This window comes from Nicotiana attenuata, unplaced genomic scaffold (genome assembly GCF_001879085.1).
Source record: "Nicotiana attenuata strain UT unplaced genomic scaffold, NIATTr2, whole genome shotgun sequence".
NCBI classification, from domain to species: Eukaryota; Viridiplantae; Streptophyta; class Magnoliopsida; order Solanales; family Solanaceae; genus Nicotiana; species Nicotiana attenuata.
The window spans coordinates 55,214-77,649 of NW_017675015.1; the positions used below are offsets into that span (position 1 = coordinate 55,214).

General features: G+C 41.5%; 1 pseudogene; it reads left to right on the plus strand.

Annotated features, from left to right (window-relative positions):
* The window catches only part of LOC109219562, a 39,939-nt pseudogene extending 17,935 nt beyond the window's left edge, over positions 1-22,004 (plus strand).
* The last annotated feature ends 432 nt before the right edge of the window (positions 22,005-22,436 follow it).

A 22,436-nucleotide genomic window follows, 5' to 3' on the forward strand; every position in this document is an offset into this window, starting at 1 on the left:
AGTGGCGTCATGTCACATTTATGCAATCTTCCTGTGGAACACACTCCCACAATCTACCATAACAATTAACTGGGTCTTACCTCCAACCCACCGACCGCACTAACGCTGATAAGCGATCAAGAATCATTAACCATGATACAAGCCCTCGTTACAAAACACCAATCTCATGTGACGCTGAAGACAACCGCAACTTACTTTAATCATTCAACCCTTTCCTTGCTCATCCGAGCCCGTGACATCCTTGTCAACACTGAACTGCAACCTTGATCCTCACTTCGTATTTCCATGCTACTCACTGCACCCAACATGCCAACATACAATAGAACACGATTTTTCATCATAACTCCGAAATCATTAATATTTTAACACTTCATCACATACGAACTTTTCACTTAACTCACTTCGGGAGAATCATAGCAACACACAGGTAAATTCCCATAACCGTAGAATATGCAAATCTGCAAGTAGTGGTCCAAGCCACCAGCCCTTCTGGAATCTGCTTCCACATAACAAGACACAACAGTAGAATGGTTTAGAATGTTATCAATTACGGCGGCCGACAAACCTCACACGTACCGCCACAAATCAAACGCATAACTCGATCACGCTGAATGAACGGATCACAGACCCCAACATGCCAAATTCAACTATGGCTAATCAATCCCTTTCCTTCCAATTTATCCTTGATTGCTTTGGAATTAATTCTAACTCTCTTCAACACATAACATAGTCCCTCTACACTCACCCCGAGTGACCTTGAATTGCGAGACCATGCTGTCTCAAATCTCACGAATTATTTCACATTTCTCAAATGCTACACCACAAGGTAACACATCATAGAACATTCTGGGCACCTTCTCATAAGCTGCTACAGAGCTTGATTCTTAGTTGTACTTATAGGCTTGAAATCATTAGGTGCCACACTTTATCTTTTGAGTTCCACTAGGACCGTTGCTGAGAGCCACCCGCTCTGACTTGGTCCCAAATATAATTCACTCCATAATTCTTGTGACACACGAACACTCTCTCGGCGAAGCACCCGGCGAAATCACTTCCTCTGAAACCTGTATCTATACCAGGCATAAATCCTGAACTTTTTTTTTCCAAGTCCGAACGTGAGCAAGAAGGCTAAACATAGCACATCCTTAATAATTCCTCCGCTCAATTTACTACTTATGGTTTGTTCTCGTAGCTGGATTAATCCATCAATATGCTAATAACCAGAAATCACGCAAGTAGTTAATCATACAGCCCAATCATGAGCGGTGGGACTCTCCCACTTAGCTTGAAACCATCATTTCACCATTCTTGAGTTCGCCCGACCTTTTTACCTCTTATTGACTTAACCTCGCGCCACCAATTATCAAAATCTCTCGGGATCTTCCTGTAAATCCCCATCTTTCATATTCTGAGTCTTATCCACATTCGCACGACCGATCTCTTTGTTGAACGACCAATATAATTCCTTGCAGAAGCTTCGCCAACCACGTGATCGCTAATCTGCTCACGGGCCTAGGGGAATCACCTCCCGACATCTTCCCACGCCGCTGCACGTGGTACATTCACTATGACACCAATAGCCCATCCTAAGTCCGAGCTCACCTTCCAGCTGCACAAGTCCATTCGCCCCTCGCGGACATCAATTAAATGCGTGGCAACATCCTTCCAAATTCAGGGTTATGCTGCACCCTCCTCCATTCCAAGCAGCTCCTTTCCGCCATATCAATCTTCTGCCGCATAATAGCCCATACTTCACATCATACCCGCAGGCTTCAATCACCAATCATTAAAATCCCCAATTCGATCCAAACTCTCATTAAGGCGCGTAGTCATCCTACTGCCAAGCCCATATGCAACCCTCGCCACTCTCCCACTTTGGCGGAACTCATCTCCTTAATCGGTCACTCGATCTTGCTTCTCATACTTGGCCTTCTCGAAATTTTAAACATCGCCTGGCACTTCCCACATGTCCTTCCTCATACTTTGCTGCTCAATTGTTGCCTCAAATAAAATCTATCTTCGTGGCACTTGAACCCACCATTGCTACTAACTTTAAACCTTTCCAAAGGTCATCTTTATCGATCCGTCAACATTAGAAATTCTGATTCGATCTTAAACCACTGCACCATGCGATATCTGACAGTCGTAACTCCAATACTAGTTCACAATATCCTGCCATAAAGGCGAATTGTAGCAGATTATAACGCCAACAACTTAGTACGCTCAATCAGGACCACGACACCCTCTCATAAAAGAAAGCTCAACCACGCTTGCAAAAACCAAGCCTCATTAGACTTGCTCATGACTCGTGAGACCGACGGGAACCTAGTGCTCTGATACCATGTTGTCACGGCCCAAAATCCACTAAGGGTCGTGGTGGCGCCGGACACCTCTGTCAGGCCAGCCAACTAGATTATCAAATAAATTCCTCTTTTAATACTTTTGAAAATCTAAGGTTTTTCCTTCCATTTTCATAAATAAAAGTTCACTACTTGAATTCAAATTTAAATAATAACAATTAGTACAAATCCGTTGAAACCCATCCCAGAAACCCGGTGTCACAAGTACATGAGCAACTATCGATAAGAAAAGTAAAATACAACATCTGTCCGAAATACAGTGGACAGGGAATAAATATTAAAATGCTGAAAGGGACTACACTGGCTGCGGGTCGTCTCGAACAATGCAGCTCACCCAGTCCCAGAGTCGTCCGTGCTGCTACGCCCAATAGGCTTCTAGAGGTATATATACCTGTGCAACAAAAATGCACAAAAGTGTAGTATGAGTAAGTAATCAACGTGTACTCAGTGAGTATCCCGCCTAATCCCAAAGGGGTAGAGATGAGATGGCCAACTCCGACACTCACTAGAGGTCAATTAGCAATATTCTATAAGTGCGAGGAAAATCATGGATTTGTATAGAAGTTCTGATTGTGAAGCCAGAAAAATAGGTAAACACCTTCAACAATAAATCCAGGGCTTCCAAAGTTTGTTCTTTATTATATTATCAGTTTATATCAAGCCATGTAGGGCCAATTCCACATTTACAATTTTCAAGTAACAGATAAACACGCGCAAATCATGCCGAGGTCGACGGCCCGCTCCAACAGAAATGTAAATTGTGCACTGCCGAGGGTCGAGCGGCACGAACCATAGATGCATCTATTCTCACCGAGGCGTTCGGCCCGTTCCATAAAATAAACACATATCCTGCTCGCGAATCATCCATGCGACGCAGGCACACATAAAATACATGCTCAATCAGTCAAATAAGAACTTATCGGGGAATATTTATTCAAATAAAACCAATTCTCCTTTAACAATTTAAGAAATGAAGTTTAATCCTTTTATAAAATTACTTACTAATTCGATGTGAGTTAAACAATTCGAGCTACCAATGGGTTCACAATTAATCCACGTGCAACATGCTTTTGGGTCCTAACTACCCGGACAATAGCATAATAGTAGCTACGCACGAACTCTCGTCACCTCGTGCGTACGTAGCCCCCACAAATTGGAGCACATAATCAATTACTTCACCTATGGGGTAAATTCCCCCTCACAAGATTAGAAAGGAGACTCACCTCGCTCCGAAGACTCAAAACAGGCATTCTACATTCTTCCGAGGGCTCCAATTGATGCACCATGCTCCAAGACTAGCCAATGGTTACGCAAATCCATTAATATATGCTCAAATATTCATTACAACTAATTTATAGCAATTCCTAACCCCGATTGGAAAGTTGACCAAAACGCCCTCGGGCCCACGTGCCCGGAATCCAAAACTTTTCGAAGATAAAGTTTACCCATAACCTTAGGAACTCGAATATATAATTTTCTCTTAATTCCATACTCAAAATCGTAATCAAAATCCAAGATTTCTAATTTCCTCTTTTTTTGAACCAAAACCCCAAATTTACACTAATCTTCATACTTAAATCCATACATAATTGATATATTTAACACAAAAGTGATGGGGATAACTTACCTTGACATTGACGACGAAAATCCCCTCCTTGAAGCTCTCCAAAATCTCCCCAAGCCATGAGAAATATGAGAGAAATGGCCAATCCCCGACTTTAAATTAACCTCCTGCCTCCAGGGATCTTCGTTTCTGCGAAAATAATCCCGCTTCCGCGGTCCCGCTTTTGCAGAAAATATTCCGCTTCTGCGATCCCTGGGCTCAAGCCCATTTTCGCTTCTGCGATAAGCCAACCACTTCTGTGGTTCCGCACCAGCGGATCAAGGGCCGCTTCTGCGGTCCTGGATGCCCTCGCCCTCGTCCGCTTCTGCGGCTTCTTCTTCGCTTCTGCGGGGCCGCTTCTGCCGTCCCATTTCCGCAGAAGCGGAAATACTAGATACCAGCTGCCTCAGCACTTCTTCAAACTCCGGATTCGATCCGTTAGCCACCCGGAATCCACCCGAGGCCCCCGGGACCCCAACCAATCATACCAACCAGTCCCAAAACACATTACGGACTTGCTCGAGGCCTCAAATCATAACAAACAATGCTAAAACCATGAATTACACCCCGATTCAAGCTTTATGAACTTTGAACTTTCCAACTTTTTTTTCCGATGTTTAAACCTTTCAAATCACGTCCGATTGACCTGAAATTTTGCGCACAAGTCATATTCGACATTACAGACCTACTCCAACTTTCGGAATCGGAATCCGACCCCGATATCAAAAAGTCAAACTCTCGGTCAAACTTCTCAAAAACCTTCAAATTCTAACTTTAGCCAAATTGCTCCAAAAGGGCCTAAGGACCTCCGAATTCACTTCCGATCGTGCTCCCAACTCCAGAATCACCATACGGAGCTATTCCCAGACTCGGAATCCCAAACGGACATCGATAATACTGAAATGCACTTCAAGCCAAACTTAAGAAATTTCTTCCAAAAATGCTAACTTCCACAATAGGTGCCAAAATGCTCCCGGGTTATCCAAAACCCAATCCGGGCATACGCCCAAGTCCGAAATCATCATACGAACTTGCTGGAACCTTCAGATCCCGATTCCGAGGACGTTTACTCAAAAATCCAATCCTAGTTCATTCTTTCAACTTTAAGCTTCCGAAATGAGGATTCTCTTCCCAAATCAACTTCGAACTTCCCGAATACCAAAAATGGAGCTATTCATGGCTTCCGATTGCTGAACGGAGCGCTAGGACTCAAAACGTCCGGTCGGGTCGTTACAAAACGGCTTGAACACTCTATTCATTAATTCCATGAATGTCGCTGCAACATTAGTCAGTCCGAAAGGTATCACAAGAAACTCATAGTGCTCGTATCGGGTTCTGAAAGCAGTCTTAGAAATATCTTCATCTTTGATTCTAAGTTGATGATAACCAGAACGGAGGTTAATCTTTGAAAAGTGGGCAGCTCCTTGTAACTGATCAACCATGTCGTCTATACGAGGCAAAGGATATTTATTGCGTATTGTTATCTTGTTCAACTGCCTGGAGTCAACGCACTTTCTTAGGGATCCGTCTTTCTTCTTTACGAACAGTACTAGTGCACCCCATTGTGATACACTAGGTCTAATAATACCCTTATCTAACAAATCCTGTAACTGTTGCTTTAGCTCCCTCAACTTTACTTGTGCCATTCGGTATGGGGGTATCAATATCGGTTGTGTGTCAGGCAGCAAATCAACGCCAAAGTCTATTTCTCGTACTGGAGGCAATCCTGTTAAATCGTCAGGAAATACATTAGAATTCTCTCACTACTGGTAAATTTTATATACTAACTGTTTCCTTTCTTGTGTCATTTACAATAGCTAAGAGACCCAAGCAACCTTTCTTTAGAAGTCGTTGAGCCTTCATAAAAGATACAATTTTGCAAGTCTCTGGAACCTGACTCCCTCTCAGAATAAAACTGGGTTCATTTGGTATCTCAAACTTTACGATATTTGCATGACAATCGACTATGGCATAGCAAGAAGATAACCAATCCATTCCCATCATCATGTCAAAGTCAATCATATCAAGTACAATAAGGTCAGCTAGAGTATCTCTACCCTCAACCCAAATCTGACAAGCACGATACACGTATTCAGCTAATAGAGACTCTCCAACAGGAGTAGCAACTAGAAAAGGATCATTCAATAGCTCAGGTTGTCTACTAAACTTCAAAGCAATGTACGAGGACACATAGGAGTGAGTAGATCCCGGATCAATCAACGCAAGTGCATCAAATGAACACACAAAAAGAATACATGTAACCACAACATTGGAGGCTTGAGCATCCTGTCTAGTAAATGCAAAAACTCTCGCCTGACCTCTACCAGCATTCCCTTGTCCTTGATTCACAGTAGCACGGTCTCCAACACCTCAACCTCGATTTCCTGTACCTGTAGCACCTGAAGTATTACGAGTAGTCTGAGTCGGTGCAGCTCACTGAATAGAAGCCTGGTTGAAATTTCTTGGAGGCTGAGGGCAATCCCTCAAGTGATGTCTCAACTGGCCACACTGAAAGCACTCTCCAGTTAGAACACGACATTGGCCCAAATATGATCTACCACAGGTCTGGCAGACTGGAGTAGTGGCATATATATGCCCAGAATTACGATGTCCAGATGCTGACGGTCCCCTAGTACCCTGTCTATAATGTGGCCTATATGTGGACTGTGAAGACAAATGTGTCCCTGTCTGAGAACACTGTTGTTGTTGTCTCTGATTTCCTGCTCTTCGATTTTCACTAAAATTGCCACTGAAAGACCCTTCTGTCTTGGCCTTCTTATGTAAATCACTAGCTGCACGCTCATCACGTCCCTTGTTTTCAATCTTTCTAGCAAGGTCGACTACATCAGAGTAGGATAAAGTATTCATCTGTGGGGCTACTGTAGTGTATAGACGACCAACCAATCCATCAACAATCCTCTGAGTTCGAGCTTCTTCGGTAGGCACTAAGTAAGGAGCATATATAGCCAGCTTACAAAGCTTAGTGTTATATGTTGACACATCCATATCTGGAGTCTGAACCAATCTCTCAAAGTCTCTAGCATATTTTTGCATCAGGCTGTCTGGAAGAAAATGATTCTTGAACAACTTAGTGAACTCGTCCCATGTTAGTGGTGCTGCTCCTGCTGGCCTTCCTAGCAATACAGTTTCATACCATGTGTTGGCCATATCCTCTAGTTTGTATGCTGCGAGCTCCACGGCTCTCTCACTAGAACATCCAAGAGCACGTAATGCCTTAAGTGTCCCATCCAAGAAACTTTGAGGATCTGCTGAATTATCGGAACCTGTGAATTTTGGTGATTTCAATTTCAGAAACTCTTGTAGGGATACTTCCTTATTTCCGAAAGTCTGAGTCTGTGCAGGTGCTTGTGTCTGTAAAGTAGCCTGAGGAGCTGAACTTCCACCCTGAGTAGGCACCAATGCCTCTAACACATTCAATAACCTTGCCACTGCGTCTGCAGGTAAGGCAACAGTAGGTACAACAGTTGGCACTGGTGGTGGAGCGTTCTGAACTCCCTGCTCTTGCACTTGATCTGGCATAACAGCTTGGGTTTGACCCATGTTCCCAACTTGAGGTTGAGGAGCAGTCTGTCTTCTAGTTTGATGAACCCCAACTTGACCTCCACCCCGGGTAGTACCACGTCAAGCAGATGAGGGTGTGCGTGTCCTATCCATCTGCGAAAGAAACATTCCAATGTCAATCTCAAGTTATCTCAACGCACGATCAAAGAATGAAAGAAGGGAAAACATTCCTAGATGTTCAGTAGCCTCAAGATCATAAGAATGGGCGCCTACATACCCATGAACAAGACTCTACTAAACATTTCTCCATGACTCGGGACTTAAAGCCTAAGCTCTGATACCAACTTTGTCATGACCCAATTTAGGATTGTGACCGGCGCTTAGGAGTAAGTGCTCCCAAGTAAGCCTCATCGGTATTTTACAGAAAATCGGACAGAGTTTCCCCTGTTTTTGGACTATCCCAAAAATTTCCCTGTCTCAAATCAACAACCAAACATCCTAATATCATACCAAACAATTGACAGCCTATCAATCAACCAAAACGAGTCTCCACCATTACTAATCAACCCACTAACAACCAGAAATACTAATTTATCTCCAACCTTGATAATAAAGAACGATACTCAACATAAGACTATAATAACAAAATAATACTCATGACACTAAAATAATGACCATGGAGCGACTCTAAGAGTTCAAAGAAAAGACCATAACAATAAATAAAATTTACGCCCACACGAACAAGTGCGAGGCTCACCAAGAACTATCAACCTGTGCGCTCTAACTAACGAAATCCTCGCCTGCGTCAACTGCTCTCTCTGTAAAAATAAATTAGCGGGGAATGAGTCGCTAGCTCAGTGAGTAATAACACTTAATACCACAACCGTTTTTATTGGGGACAAGTCAGCAAACATGCTAGTATCTCAAATAGAAAATAACACCAAAATGCCCTTTCAGAAACAATAAATAATTTTCAGTCTCATCATGCTTTTCTTGTAGTATAATACCATTAACAGTTCAGTAATAAGCTTGGTTACCACTGTATTATATCAGTATTCACATTTGGGAGGTTTCAATAAACGTATCATGTAATCGGTATAACTGTGGACTTCTTCGCAAGAAGTCAAATATAACGGTAGTCCCTACTCGAGGGAAATCGGTAACGGTATGCTAGTTCTACCTTCCCAATATCGATGGCTATAACTGTACTCTATAATCGGTAAATACAAGGTGCACCAGGTCTAACGAACCCGCTGTTACCTACGGGATCCTTCAAAGTCTACTCCCATTTATACTTGTCTCTGTATCCATATATACTCATAGGAAAATATTTTAAAAAAATATAGGGCCTTTCGGTTCTTATCAGATCATATATTTCATTTCGATAACAGTAAATTCAAATAACCGTAAAACAGATCTAGTGACAACGGCAATATTTAAAACAACGGTAATCATCTCAAATAACTATTTCGGCATCATATCGAGTAAAAGACTTGTCCCACATGCAACTCAAATTAATCAATAACATATTCATATTAAAAATCATGTGTAAATCATGCAAGTTATGAAAACACAAATTGCGGTAAGATTACTACTCACAGTACTCGTGTGAAATGCCTTTCATGACCCGGATTTCCCCACCCTCGGGGGTCGTGATGGCGCCTACTTGAAGAAGCTAGGAAAGCCACAAATCATAAACTCCTACCTACTTTATTTCAAATCCTTTTATCAATCATTACAACAAGCATTAAATATTTAAATGACAGCGGAATATGAAATTAAAGCAGAAGACTTAAATTAAATAAGCTGAAAAATAATGCGGAATTCAGCATGTGCCTCTACCCAAGAACTGGTGTCACATCATCCACGGACTACTAAGAGTACTAAATACAATCGTTTGAAAGAACTATAACACTGTTTGTCTCGAAAACATGAGATAACAGAATGAAATATAAGATAGAGGAGACGCCGGGCCTGCGGACGCGTGCAAGGCTACCTCGGAGTCTCGGTGGACTGAAGGCTGGTTCCGAGCTACTGCTGCTGTCCAAGACCTGGATCTGTGCAAAAGAGCACAGAGTGTAGTATCAGCACAACCGACCCCATGTGATGGTAAGTGCCTAGCCTAACCTCGGCGAAGTAGTGACGAGGCTAGACCAGACTACCACATAAACCTATGCAGTTGTATAATATACAGCGGAGAGTAAAGTAGAAATAAACAATTAAAGGTGGGAGGGGGAAACATGCTACGGGAAATAACAGATAAAACAGAATCTCAAAAGGATTATCAGGAAACCAAAATTCAACTTCTAACAAGGATAATGAAAACAAAGGCAGATTTCACTCTCGGTTCACAACTCGTTGCAGGCGTGCAACCCGATCTCATTTCTCATATCTTGTGGTAGGCGTACCACCCACTCCCATTGCGTTATATTTTGCGGTAGGCGTACCACCCGCTCCCATTTCATATATTAACACTTCTTCCAAATAAAATTACTCCAACAAATGCAACAATTAATACGAATTCATAAGACAACAAAGTACACAATAATTATGAATCACCGAGGAAAACAAATAATGACAAGTAGCAATTAATTATGGACATTAAGGAGCAAATAGGCAATTTAATATTTAGTAAGCTAAATGTCAAGTAGCAACTAAGTCACATAAACATGTAGCAATTATAGCATAAATTCAAGGCATAATGTTGCGCAAGGATACCTCGAGCCAATAATAACAAGTAACACAATAAAGGAAAATGCCAACATAAAGAATCACAGTAATAGTGGAATAAGACAATTAATGCACTTGAACCGATAACAACAAGAAATCATAAAAAACGGCAACAAGTGCACGGCATCACCCTTCGTGCTTTCACCCTCTCTCACCAAAACAATACACGGCATCACCCTTCGTGCTTTAACACTCTCTCACCAAAACAATGCATGGCATCACCCTTCGTGCTTTACGCTCTTCCTCACCCAAACAACAATCACAAGGAAAATAGGGTAAGGGAATCGATAACACCGAAATAAAATCAAGTAACAAGAGAAAATCAGTAAATAAAAGTAAAGGACAACATAACTCAATTACCAGCAAGAATCAGGAAAATCAAAGACAAGTGCACGGCATCACCCTTCGTGCTTTTACTCTTGTCCTCGCCATAAGAATCAATATAAATTGCATGGAACCACCCTTCGTGCTTTTACTCTAATCCTCACCATGAAATCAATATAATAGGTACGGAATGGTACATCGTGCGGCACGACATCACTCTTCGTGCTTTACACTCTTTCCTCACAAAACAAACAATGCACGGCATCACCCTTCGTGCTTTAACTCTCTTCCTCACCCAAACAGCAATCACAAATATTAGGGCAAGAAAATAAAGGAAATTTGCAATAAGAATCCCTGCAAGGGAGCAATAAGTCAACAATTAAATCCCGGCAAGGGAACAACATCAATAGCATCAACATCCCGGCAAGGGAGATAACAATTACATCAACAATAGCCCGACAAGGGTGAAAACATAATGATCTCTTCTCTTTCTCAATTTTACTTCAGAATTCACTTCACAACTCGAGCAAATGCTCTAGAGGTTCAATTATCACTTATACTATCACAATTCGTTATACAACTTGAGCCAACGCTCCTCAATGTTCATAGGTCACAATTATTTCCACAAACTTTATACAACAATTAGAAATCTTCACCAAGGCATGAATAATACATTGAAATCATGAAAATAACAATATAAGACTCACGGTCATACTTGACACCAACGTATAGATACTCGTCACCATGCCTATACGTCGTACTCAACAATTATCACATAGCAAATAGGACTCAACTCCTAATCCCTCAAGCTAAGGTTAGACCAAACACTTACCTCGATGCCTTGAACACAACTCAAGTCTCAATTATAGCTTTACACCTTGATTCCACCGCTGATTCGCTCGTATCTAATCACAAATTACTTAATTACATCAATAAGTGCTAAATGAATCAACCCCAATGCATGAAAATAAGTTTTCCAAAGTTTTACCCAAAAAGTCAAAAATCTCCCCCGGGCCGACGTGGTCAAAACCCGAGGTTCGAACCAAAACCCGATTACCCATTCCCCCACGAACTCAAATATATAATTTGTATTGAAATCGGACCTCAAATTGAGGTCCAAATCCCCAATTTTTTAAAAACCTAGGTTCTACCCAAAACACTCAATTTCCCCCATGAAAATCTTTGATTTTAGGTTGAAATCATGCTAAAGGATGTTAATGATTGAAAGAAATGAGTAAAAACTAACTTACAATTGATTTGGAAGAAGACTTGTTCTTGGAAAATCGCCTAAGTGTGTTTGGGTGTGAGAAAATATGAAAAATGGGGTTCAAAATCGTTTAAGTGTAAAATTGCAGGTCTCTGATATGGGAAATGCGAACAGGGGTTCGCAATGCTGATGTGGGAATTGCGAAGACAGGGTTCGCATTTGCGAACCCTTGAGAAATACTAGACCTTCGCATTTGCGACATGAAGGTCGCATTTGCGACATGAAGGTCGCATTTGCGACATCAGGGTAATCGCATTTGCGATGACAATCCTCGCATTTGCGAGAAGGGCTGGCCTGGGCCTACTTCGCAATTGTGAAAGGCCGCTCGCATTTGCGATATCGCATTTGCGAGCCAGGTTTCGCAAATGTAAAGCCTGCAGGCCTGCTATGCTTAGCTGTAATTTTTGCAATTTTTCTTAAGTTCAAACCTTCCTCAATCACATCCGAAACACACCCGAGCACTCGGGGCTCCTAACCAAACACACGTACTAACTTAATAATATCATACAGTCTTATTCGCGCGATCAAATTGCCAAAATAACATCATTATCAACAAATTAAACCTCAAAATCAAAGCATTTTTGTCAAACTTCATCAAGTATCAAATTTAGCAATTTAAGTCCAAATCACGTCAAACGACGTCCGTTTTTCACCAAATTTTACAGAAACATCTTAAATCATATATAAGACCTGTACCGGGCGCCGGAACCAAAATACGGGCCCGATACCAACACGTTCTAATCAAATTTCATTTCAAATTTCCTTAAACAATTTCAGAAAACAATTTCCTTTAAAAATTCATTTCTCGGACTCGGGACCTCGGAATTCGATTCCGGGCATACGCCCAAGTCCTATATTTTCCTACGGACCCTGCGAGACCGTCAAATCACGGGTCCGGGTCCGTTTACCCAAAACATTGACCAAGGTCAAATTTATTCATTTTAACATCAAAACTTAGCATTTTTTCACAGAATTTCATATTTAAGCTTTCCGTCTATGCGCCCGGACTGCGCACGCAAATTGAGGCGACTCTAAATGAGATTTTCAAGGCCTCGGAGACACAGAATTCAATTAAGAGCAGGTGATGACCCTTTGGGTCGTCACATTCTCCACCTCTAAAACAATCGTTCGTCCTCAAACGGACAGAAGAAGGAAGTACCTGAGTCGGGGAAAAGATGAGGATAACGGCTCCGCATATCGGACTCGGACTCCCAGGTCGATGCCTCAGGAGGCTGACCTCTCCACCAGACACGAACAGAAGGGAACTCTTCGACCTCAACTGACGAATCTGCCGGTCTAGAATAGCTACCGGATCCTCCTCATAAGACAACTCCTTGTCCAACTGGACAGTGCTGAAATCTAACACGTGGGTTGGGTCGTCGTGATACCTCCAAAGCATGGACACGTGAAACACTGGATGCAGGGCTGATAAGCTCAGCGGCAAAGCAAGTCTATAAGCCACCTCTCCCACTCGATCAAGAATCTCAAACGGACCAGTGAACCTAGGGCTAAGCTTGCCCTTCTTCCCAAATCTCATCACGCCCTTCATAGGCGACACTCGGAGCAATACCCGCTCACCAACCATAAAAGCCACATCTCGAACCTTGCGGTCTGCATAACTCATTTGCCTGGACTGAGCTGTACGAAGCCTATCCTGAATGATCCTGACCTTGTCCAAGGCCTCCTGAACCAGATCTGTACCCAACAACCGAGCCTCTCCCGGCTCAAACCACCCAACCGGAGACCGACACCGCCTACCATATAAAGCCTCAAAAGGAGCCATCTGGATACTCGACTGCTAGCTGTTATCGTAGGCAAACTCCGCCCAAGGCAAAAACTGATCCCACGAACCTCCAAAGTCAATGACACAAGCTCGGAGCATATCCTCCAAAATCTGAATAGCCCGCTCGGACTGTCCGTCCGTCTGGGGATGGAATGCTGTGCTCAACCCAACCCGCGTACCCAACTCTCGCTAAACTGCTCTCTAGAAGCGCGAGGTAAACTGCGTACCCCGGTCCAAAATGATAGATACGGGCACACCATGAAGACGAACAATCTCCCGAATATAGATCTCAGCTAACCTCTCGGATGAATAGGAGACTGCCACAGGAATGAAATGCGCTGACTTCCTAATCAAAGGATCGGCCACCACATTGGCCTTTCTCGGATAATTTAAAATGGTGATATCATAATCCTTCAACAACTCCAACCACCTCCTCTGCCTCAAATTCAACTCCTTTTGCTTGAACAAATAATGAAGACTTTTGTGATCCGTGAACACCTCACATGCCACGCCATACAGATAATGCCTCCAAATCTTCAATGCGTGAACTATGGCTGCCAACTCCAAATCATGAACCGGGTAGTTCTTCTCATGAATCTTCAACTTCCGCGAAGCATAGGCAATAGCCTTGCCATCCTGCATCAACACTGCACCAAGTCCAATACGAGATGCACCACAATAAACTGTATAAGGCCCGGAACCTGTGGGCAAAACCAACACCAGTGCCGTAGTCAGAGCTATCTTGAGCTTCTGAATGCTCGCCTCACACTCGTCCGACCATTTGAACTGGGCACCCTTCTGGGTCAACCTGGTCATCGGGGCTACAATAGATGAAAACCCCTCCACGAACCGACGATAGTAGCCTGCCAATCCCAAGAAACTCCGAATCTCTGTAGCTGATGCTGGTCTAGGCCAGTTCTTGACTGCCTCAATCGCCTTCAGATCAACCTGAATACCCTCTGCTGACACAACATGACCCAGGAATGCAACTGAACTCAACTAGAACTCACACTTCAAAAACTTGGCGTACAACTGACTATCCCTCAAAGTCTGAAGAACCACTCTAAGTTGTTGCTCGTGCTCCTCTCGGCTGCGGGAATATATCAAAATATCATCATGAAGACTATCACGAACGAATCCAAATAAGGCCTGAACACCTAGTTCATCAAATCCATAAGAGCTGCTGGGGCAATTGTCAACCCGAATGACATCACCAAGAACTCATAATGCCCGTACTGAGTGCAGAAGCTGTCTTAGGGACATCGGATGCCCTAATCCTCAACTGATGGTAGCCAGATCTCAAGTCAATCTTTGAAAATACCTTGGCACCCTGAAGCTGATCAAACAAATCATCAATCCTCGGCAATGGATACTTATTCTTGATTGTAACCTTGTTCAATTGCCGGTAATCAATAAACATCCTCATTGACCCATCCTTCTTCTTAACAAATAACATTGGCGCACCCCAAGGCGAAACACTAGGTCGAATGAAACCCTTCTCAAGCAAGTCTCGTAACTGCTTCTTTAACTCTTCCAACTCAGGCGGGGCCATACGATATGGCAGGATAGAAATGGGTTGAGTGCCCGAAACCAGATCAATGCAGAAGTCAATATCCCTGTCGGGTGGTATACCCGGCAGGTCTGAAGGGAAAACCTCAGTAAACTCACGAACAACAGGCACAGAATTTATGGAATGAACCTCAGCACTAGAATCACGAACATATGCCAAATAGGCCAAACACCCCTTCTCGACCATACGTTGACCCTTCACATAAGAGATAACACTACGGGTAGAATGACCAGGAGTCCCTCTCCACTCTAAACGAGGCAAACCCGGTAAAGCTAAGGTCACAGTCTTGGCGTGATAGTCCAAGATAGCGTGGTAAGATGATAACCCGTCCATCAGCAATATAACATCGAAATCATCCATGTCCAGAAGAAGCAAATCTACACGAGTCTCAAAACCTCCAATAACCACTATACATGAACAATGGACGCGCTCCACCACAATAGAATCACCCACCGGCGTAGACATATAAACAGGGACACTCAAAGAATCACTAGGCATGACCAGATATGGCGCAAAATAAAACCGAAGCTTCTCTACCACAAACCAGAACAATACCTGCACCTCCACCTCTAATACCTTTACCTCCACCTCTAGCAGCTCTACCTCCACCTCTAATACCTCTACCTCCACCTCTAGCTAACTGAGCGGGCTAGATGAGTCCCTCAATGAACCTCCTCACTCTCTCTCTTACGGTGGGAAGTATGATAAGAGCATGACGAGCCAAGTCGATGAATCTGATCTCGTACTGAGTAACAGTCATAGAACCCTGCTGGGGACGCTCAAACTGCCTCCGATAGACCTCTCTCTAAGTGATGGGTAGAAACTTCTCCAGAAATAGTTGCGTGAACTGTTCTCAAGTAAAAGTTGGTGACCTAACTGGTATAGCCAATCAATAATCTCTCCAACAGGTCTTGGCGGATCCAGACAAGCGAAAGGTAGCAAAATCGACCCCATTGGTCTCCACGATCCCCATGTTCCTGAGAACCTCATGACAGTTGTCTAGATAATCCTGGGGATCCTGAGTAGATGCACCGCTGAATGTAGCAGTGAAGAGCTTGGTGAAACTTATCCAACCTCCACAAAGCCTCCGAAGACGTAGCTGATCTATCACTGGTCTGTGCTGCTGCTCGGGTGAAGAAGCGGTACATGACCTCGCCATTCGCGAAGGGACAAGAGTAGAGGTTTCAATTTAGCATTAGAGATACAAAACCGCACGACAGGAAAGAAAAAGTGTGAAGTTTTCCTAACTCCGTAGCCTCTGTGAAATGCCTGTCACGACCCAGATTTCCCCTTCCTCGGGGGTCGTGATGGCGCCTACTCGTAGAAGCTAGGCAAGCCACAAATCATAAACTCCTACCTACTTTATTTTAAATCCTTTTATCAATCATAACAACAAGTGTTAAATATTTAAATGACAGCGGAATATGAAATTAAAGCGGAAGACTTAAATTAAATAAGCTGAACAATAATGCGGAATTCAACATGTGCCTCTACCCAAGAACTGGTGTCACATCATCCACGGACTACTAAGAGTACTAAATACAATTGTTTGAAAGAAATATAACATTGTTTGTCTCGAAAACATGAGATAACAGAATGAAATATAAGATAGAGGAGACGCCGGGCCTGCGGACGCGTGCAAGGCTACCTCGGAGTCTCGGTGGACTGAAGGCTGGCTCCCGAGCTACTGCTGCTGTCCGGGACCTGGATCTGTGCAAAAGAGCACAGAGTGTAGTATCAGCACAACCGACCCCATGTGCTGGTAAGTGCCTAGCCTAACCTCGGCGAAGTAGTGACGAGGCTAGACCAGACTACCACATAAACCTATGCAGTTGTATAATATACAGCGGAGAGTAAAGTAGAAATAAACAATTAAAGGTGGGAGGGGGAAACATGCTACGGGAAATAACAGATAAAACAGAATCTCAAAAGGATTATCAGGAAACCAAAATTCAACTTCTAACAAGGATAATGAAAACAAAGGCAGATTTCACTCTCGGTTCACAACTCGTTGCAGGCGTGCAACCCGATCCCAATTCTCATATCTTGTGGTAGGCGTACCACCCGCTCCCATTTCATTATATTTTGTGGTAGGCGTACCACCCGCTCCCATTTCATATATTAACAGTTCTTCCAAATGAAATTACTCCAACAAATGCAACAATTAATACGAATTCATAAGACAACAAAGTACAAAATAATTATGACTCACCGAGGAAAACAAATAATGACAAGTAGCAATTAATTATGGACTTTAAGGAGCAAATAGGCAATTTAATATTTAGTATGCTAAATGTCAAGTAGAAACTAAGTCACATAAACATGTAGCAATTATAGCATAAATTCAAGGCATAATATTGCGCAAGGATACCTCGAGCCAATAATAACAAGTAACACAATAAAGGAAAATGCCAACATAAAGAATCACAGTAATAGTGGAATAAGACAATTAATGGACTTGAACCGATAACAACAAGAAATCATAACAAACGGCAACAAGTGCACGGCATCACCCTTCGTGCTTTTACCCTCTCTCACCAAAACAATACACGGCATCACCCTTCGTGCTTTAACACTCTCTCACCAAAATAATGCACGGCATCACCCTTCGTGCTTTACGCTCTTCCTCACCAAAACAACAATCACAAGGCAAATAGGGTAAGGGAATCTATAACATCGAAATAAAATCAAGTAACAACAGAAAATCAGTAAATAAAAGTAAACGACAACATAACTCAATTATCAGCAAGAATCAGGAAAATCAAAGACAAGTGTACGGCATCGCCCTTCGTGCTTTTACTCTCGTCCTCGCCATAAGAATCAATATAAATTGCACGGCATCACCCTTCGTGCTTTTATTCTGATCCTCACCATGAAATCAATATAATAGGTACGGAATGGTACATCGTGCGGCACGGCATCACCCTTCGTGCTTTACACTCTTTCCTCACAAAACAAACAATGCACAGCATCACCCATCGTGCTTTAACTCTCTTCCTCGCCCAAACAGCAATCACAAATATTAGGGCAAGGAAATAAAGGAAATTTGCAATAAGAATCCCGGAAAGGGAGCAATAAGTCAACAATTAAATCCCGGCAAGGGAACAACATCAATAGCATCAACATCCCGGCAAGGGAGATAACAATTACATCAACAATAGCCCGACAAGGGTGACAACATAATGATCTCTTCTCTTTCTCACTTTTACTTCACAATTCACTTCACAACTCGAGTAAATGCTCTAGAGGTTCAATTATCACTTATTCTTTCACAATTCGTTATACAACTTGAGCCAATGCTCCTCAATGTTCATAGGTCACAATTATTTCCACAAACTTTATACAACAATTAGAAATCTTCACCAAGGCATGAATAATACAACGAAATCATGAAAATCACAATATAAGACTCACGGTCATACTTGACACCAACGTATAGATACTCGTCACCATGCCTATACGTCGTACTCAACAATTATCACATAGCAACTAGGACTCAACTCCTAATCCCTCAATCTAAGGTTAGACCAAACACTTACCTCGATGCCTTGAACACAACTCAAGTCTCAATTATAGCTTTACCCCTTGATTCCACCGCCGATTCGCTCGTATCTAATCACAAATTACTTAATTACATCAATAAGTGCTAAATGAGGTCCAAATCCCCAATTTTTGAAAAACCTAGGTTCTACCCAAAATACCCAATTTCCCCCATGAAAATCTTTGATTTTAGGTTGAAATCATGTTAAAAGATGTTAATGATTGAAAGAAATGAGTAAAAACTAACTTACAATTGATTTGGAAGAAGACTTGCTCTTGGAAAATCACCTAAGTGTGTTTGGGTGTGAGAATATGAAAAATGGGGTTCAAAATCGTTTAAGTGTAAAATTGCAGGTCTCTGATATGGGAAATGCGAACAGGGGTTCGCAACCTGCTGATGTGGGAATTGCGAAGACAGGGTTCGCATTTGCGAACCCTTGAGAAATACTAGACCTTCGCATTTGCGACATCAGGGTAATCGCATTTGCGATGACAATCCTCGCATTTGCGAGAAGGACTGGCCTGGGCCTACTTCGCAATTGCGAAAGGCCGCTCGCATTTGCAATATCGCATTTGTGAGACAGGCTTTGCAAATGCGAAGCCTGCAGGCCTACTATGCTCAGCTGTAATTTCTGCAATTTTTCTTAAGTTCAAACTTTCCCGAATCACATCCGAAACACACCCGAGCCCTCGGGGCTCCTAACGAAACACACGTACTAACTCAATAACATCATACGGACTTATTCGTGCGATCAAATCGCCAAAATAACATCATTATCAACAAATGAAATATCAAAATCAAAGCATTTTTCTCAAACTTCATCAAGTATCAAATTTAGCAATTTAAGTCCGAATCACGTCAAACGACGTCCGTTTTTCACCAAATTTTACAAAAACATCTTAAATCATATATAAGACCTGTACCGGGTGCCGAAACCAAAATACGGGCCCGATACCAACACGTTCTAATCAAATTTCATTTCAAATTTCCTTAAACAATTTCAGATAATAATTTCCTTTAAAAATTCATTTCTCGGGCTCGGGACCTCGGAATTCGATTCCGGGCATACGCCCAAGTCCCATATTTTTCTACGGACCCTCCGTTTACCCAAAACGTTGACCAAGGTCAAATTTATTCATTTTAACATCAAAACTTAGCATTTTTTCACAGAATTTCATATTTAAGCTTTACGGCTACGCGCCCGAACTGCGCACGCAAAACGAGGCGACTCTAAATGAGGTTTTCAAGGCCTCGGAGACACAAAATTCAATTAAAAGCAGGTGATGACCCTTTGGGTCGTCTCAATGCCAAACTCGTCACCTCGATCGATCCATACAACTTTCTTCAATCAATCTATAACCACATAATATCGATCTCATGTTAATTTCATTATTTAGGCTAATTCATAGCTATTTTAGAAAATCCAATCATCGGGGTTCATGTTTGAGTCTAAATTTGTGGATTTATATTTACCCATGCTATGAGTAATTTAAATTAGTCCAAAAATCTTGTAAATAAAAAGGTAGTTATATTTAATCATAGAACTAGTCCATAATTCTATCAATTTCAAACTATTTAGTATAATTTATTCGTCTAGAGTAGACCTATCAGTACTTAAACCAAACCCTTATAGCCTTGTTATCTCCATAGTAATTGTATATTTCTTTTTATATGAAAGAAAGTTGATATTGAATTCCTTTGTACCACATGAAATTGCATAAGTACAGTGAAATAATTCAACAGATGAGGAGAAGAAGTTAACCTCTTGAGTCGAAGGATTCAATTTCAACCCCCGGTTCTTCTTAAAGTCTTTGTCCAAAGCTTTCTTCTTCTTCCTCTCTTTTCTTGTTCTTTCTTTCTTTCCTTCTCTGTTTTTTTTTGTTTCGTATCTGAAGCTTCTGCTTCGCCCCCTTCCCCTAACCCTTTTAAAAACTTGGGCAGATGTATTGTATGGGCTTCGGCCCTTTTTGGTTTCAATTTTTAAACTTTTCCTTTTTTTTTTGTTTATTTAGTTAGTTGTTTTCTTTTTTTTCTTTTCTTTTTATTCAAACTTAAATTATTTAATAAATACCCCATATGTCCCCATTTAAAATATTGGGGGTATTACATAATATCTGCATAATATGCTTAGCTTTAATTTGTTTTGTTTCATTTATTCAGTATTCGTGAATGGAGAGATTTGCAAAGACCCAAAGCTTGCTAAAGCAGATGATTTCTTTGCTTCAGGTCTTAATGCAATTGAAAATATAGTGCAGCCTAAGTATGGATATCAACAGAATTCCTGGACTCAACACTCTTGGTATTTTTATAGCTCGTACTGATTTGGAATCCAAGAGTCTAGTCCCATTTCACACACACCCTCGAGCTACCGAGCTTATAACTATATTGGAGGGTAATATTTATGCTGGATTTCTTGCTCCTCATGCTGTAGATATTTTCAAGAGTCGTCTCTTCTGGAAAATTTTGAATCTTGGCGACGTGTTTGTGATCCCACAAGGTCTTATTCACTTCCTTTATAATGTGGGCACAAAAATGCTACTGTACTCGCTTTTTTCAATAGTCAAAATCCTAAATATGTTATGATTCCGAGTGAAATCTTTACTTCAGATCCGCCTATTCTCGATACAGTAAAGGTTTCCAGCTTGATAAGAAAGTGATCAAATAACTTCGAAAGAAATTCTCCTAGGATATGTCATTAAAAATATTATCAGTGTGTGCAGCTACTCACCAGCGATTTGTGAAATAGCTGAAATACTTTTCTCTTGTTTTGACACTGTTTACTGTATTTTTCCAACCTTTTTCTCTCCTTCCATTATGTAAGCTTAAAATATTTGAAGAAGCTCTACAGATCCGTAATGAGTAGATTCTTGTAAATGTAACACAATTAAGTGATTGTATCCTGTGGTATTTAATTAGTAGCTTTACTTATCCCTATTATCTAATCTAATAAAGTGTAACAAATTTCTCTGGCAGATACAACTGGAAGTGGAACTCTGGAAGTATTCATTACACTCCAAAAATACTAAAATTTGCTACGGATTTTGTCGCTAAATCGCTCGTAGCTAACAAAATTTCTTAATAATCTTGTCGTTAATCCGTCGCTAAATGGAATTAGTGACGAATTTTCTGTTTAGCTACCGAACTAATTCCTATTTTTTGGTAGTGTTATATATGCCAGGGTACAGAACCAATTGCAACAAATGAATACCAAAGAGAGTCTGCCCATTTGTTTTTTGTTTTTGGGTGTAACCGTTCGATATTCGATATCCGCTGGATTAGGGGTGTCAATGGTTCTGTTCGGTAGTTATTTCATAAAATTTATACCATACCAATTTTTCGGTTATTCTATTTTGTATAATCAAAATTAGACTTTTCGAAACCGTCCCAATCATGTCGGTTTCTCTTCGGTATCGGTACGGTTCGGTTAATTGTCGGTATTTTTTTAAAATGTCATGTAAAAGTCACTATTAAAAGTAGAATACAATAACATACATACTTTTATAGGACTTAGTAAAACTCTCTAGACAATTTTACTGTTTAAATGGTGATGAATTAAGAAAACATGAAAGATGACCAGAGTATAGATCCATCAAATACTCTACAATAACATAAAAGAAACTAAGCAAAGACCAAAAAAAAGGATAAATCACATGAGTAGAAAGATATTAACCAAGCTTCGACTCAAAAATAAAGCCTATAGAAGATTAAATATTCAAAAAGATAAATTCAAATCATA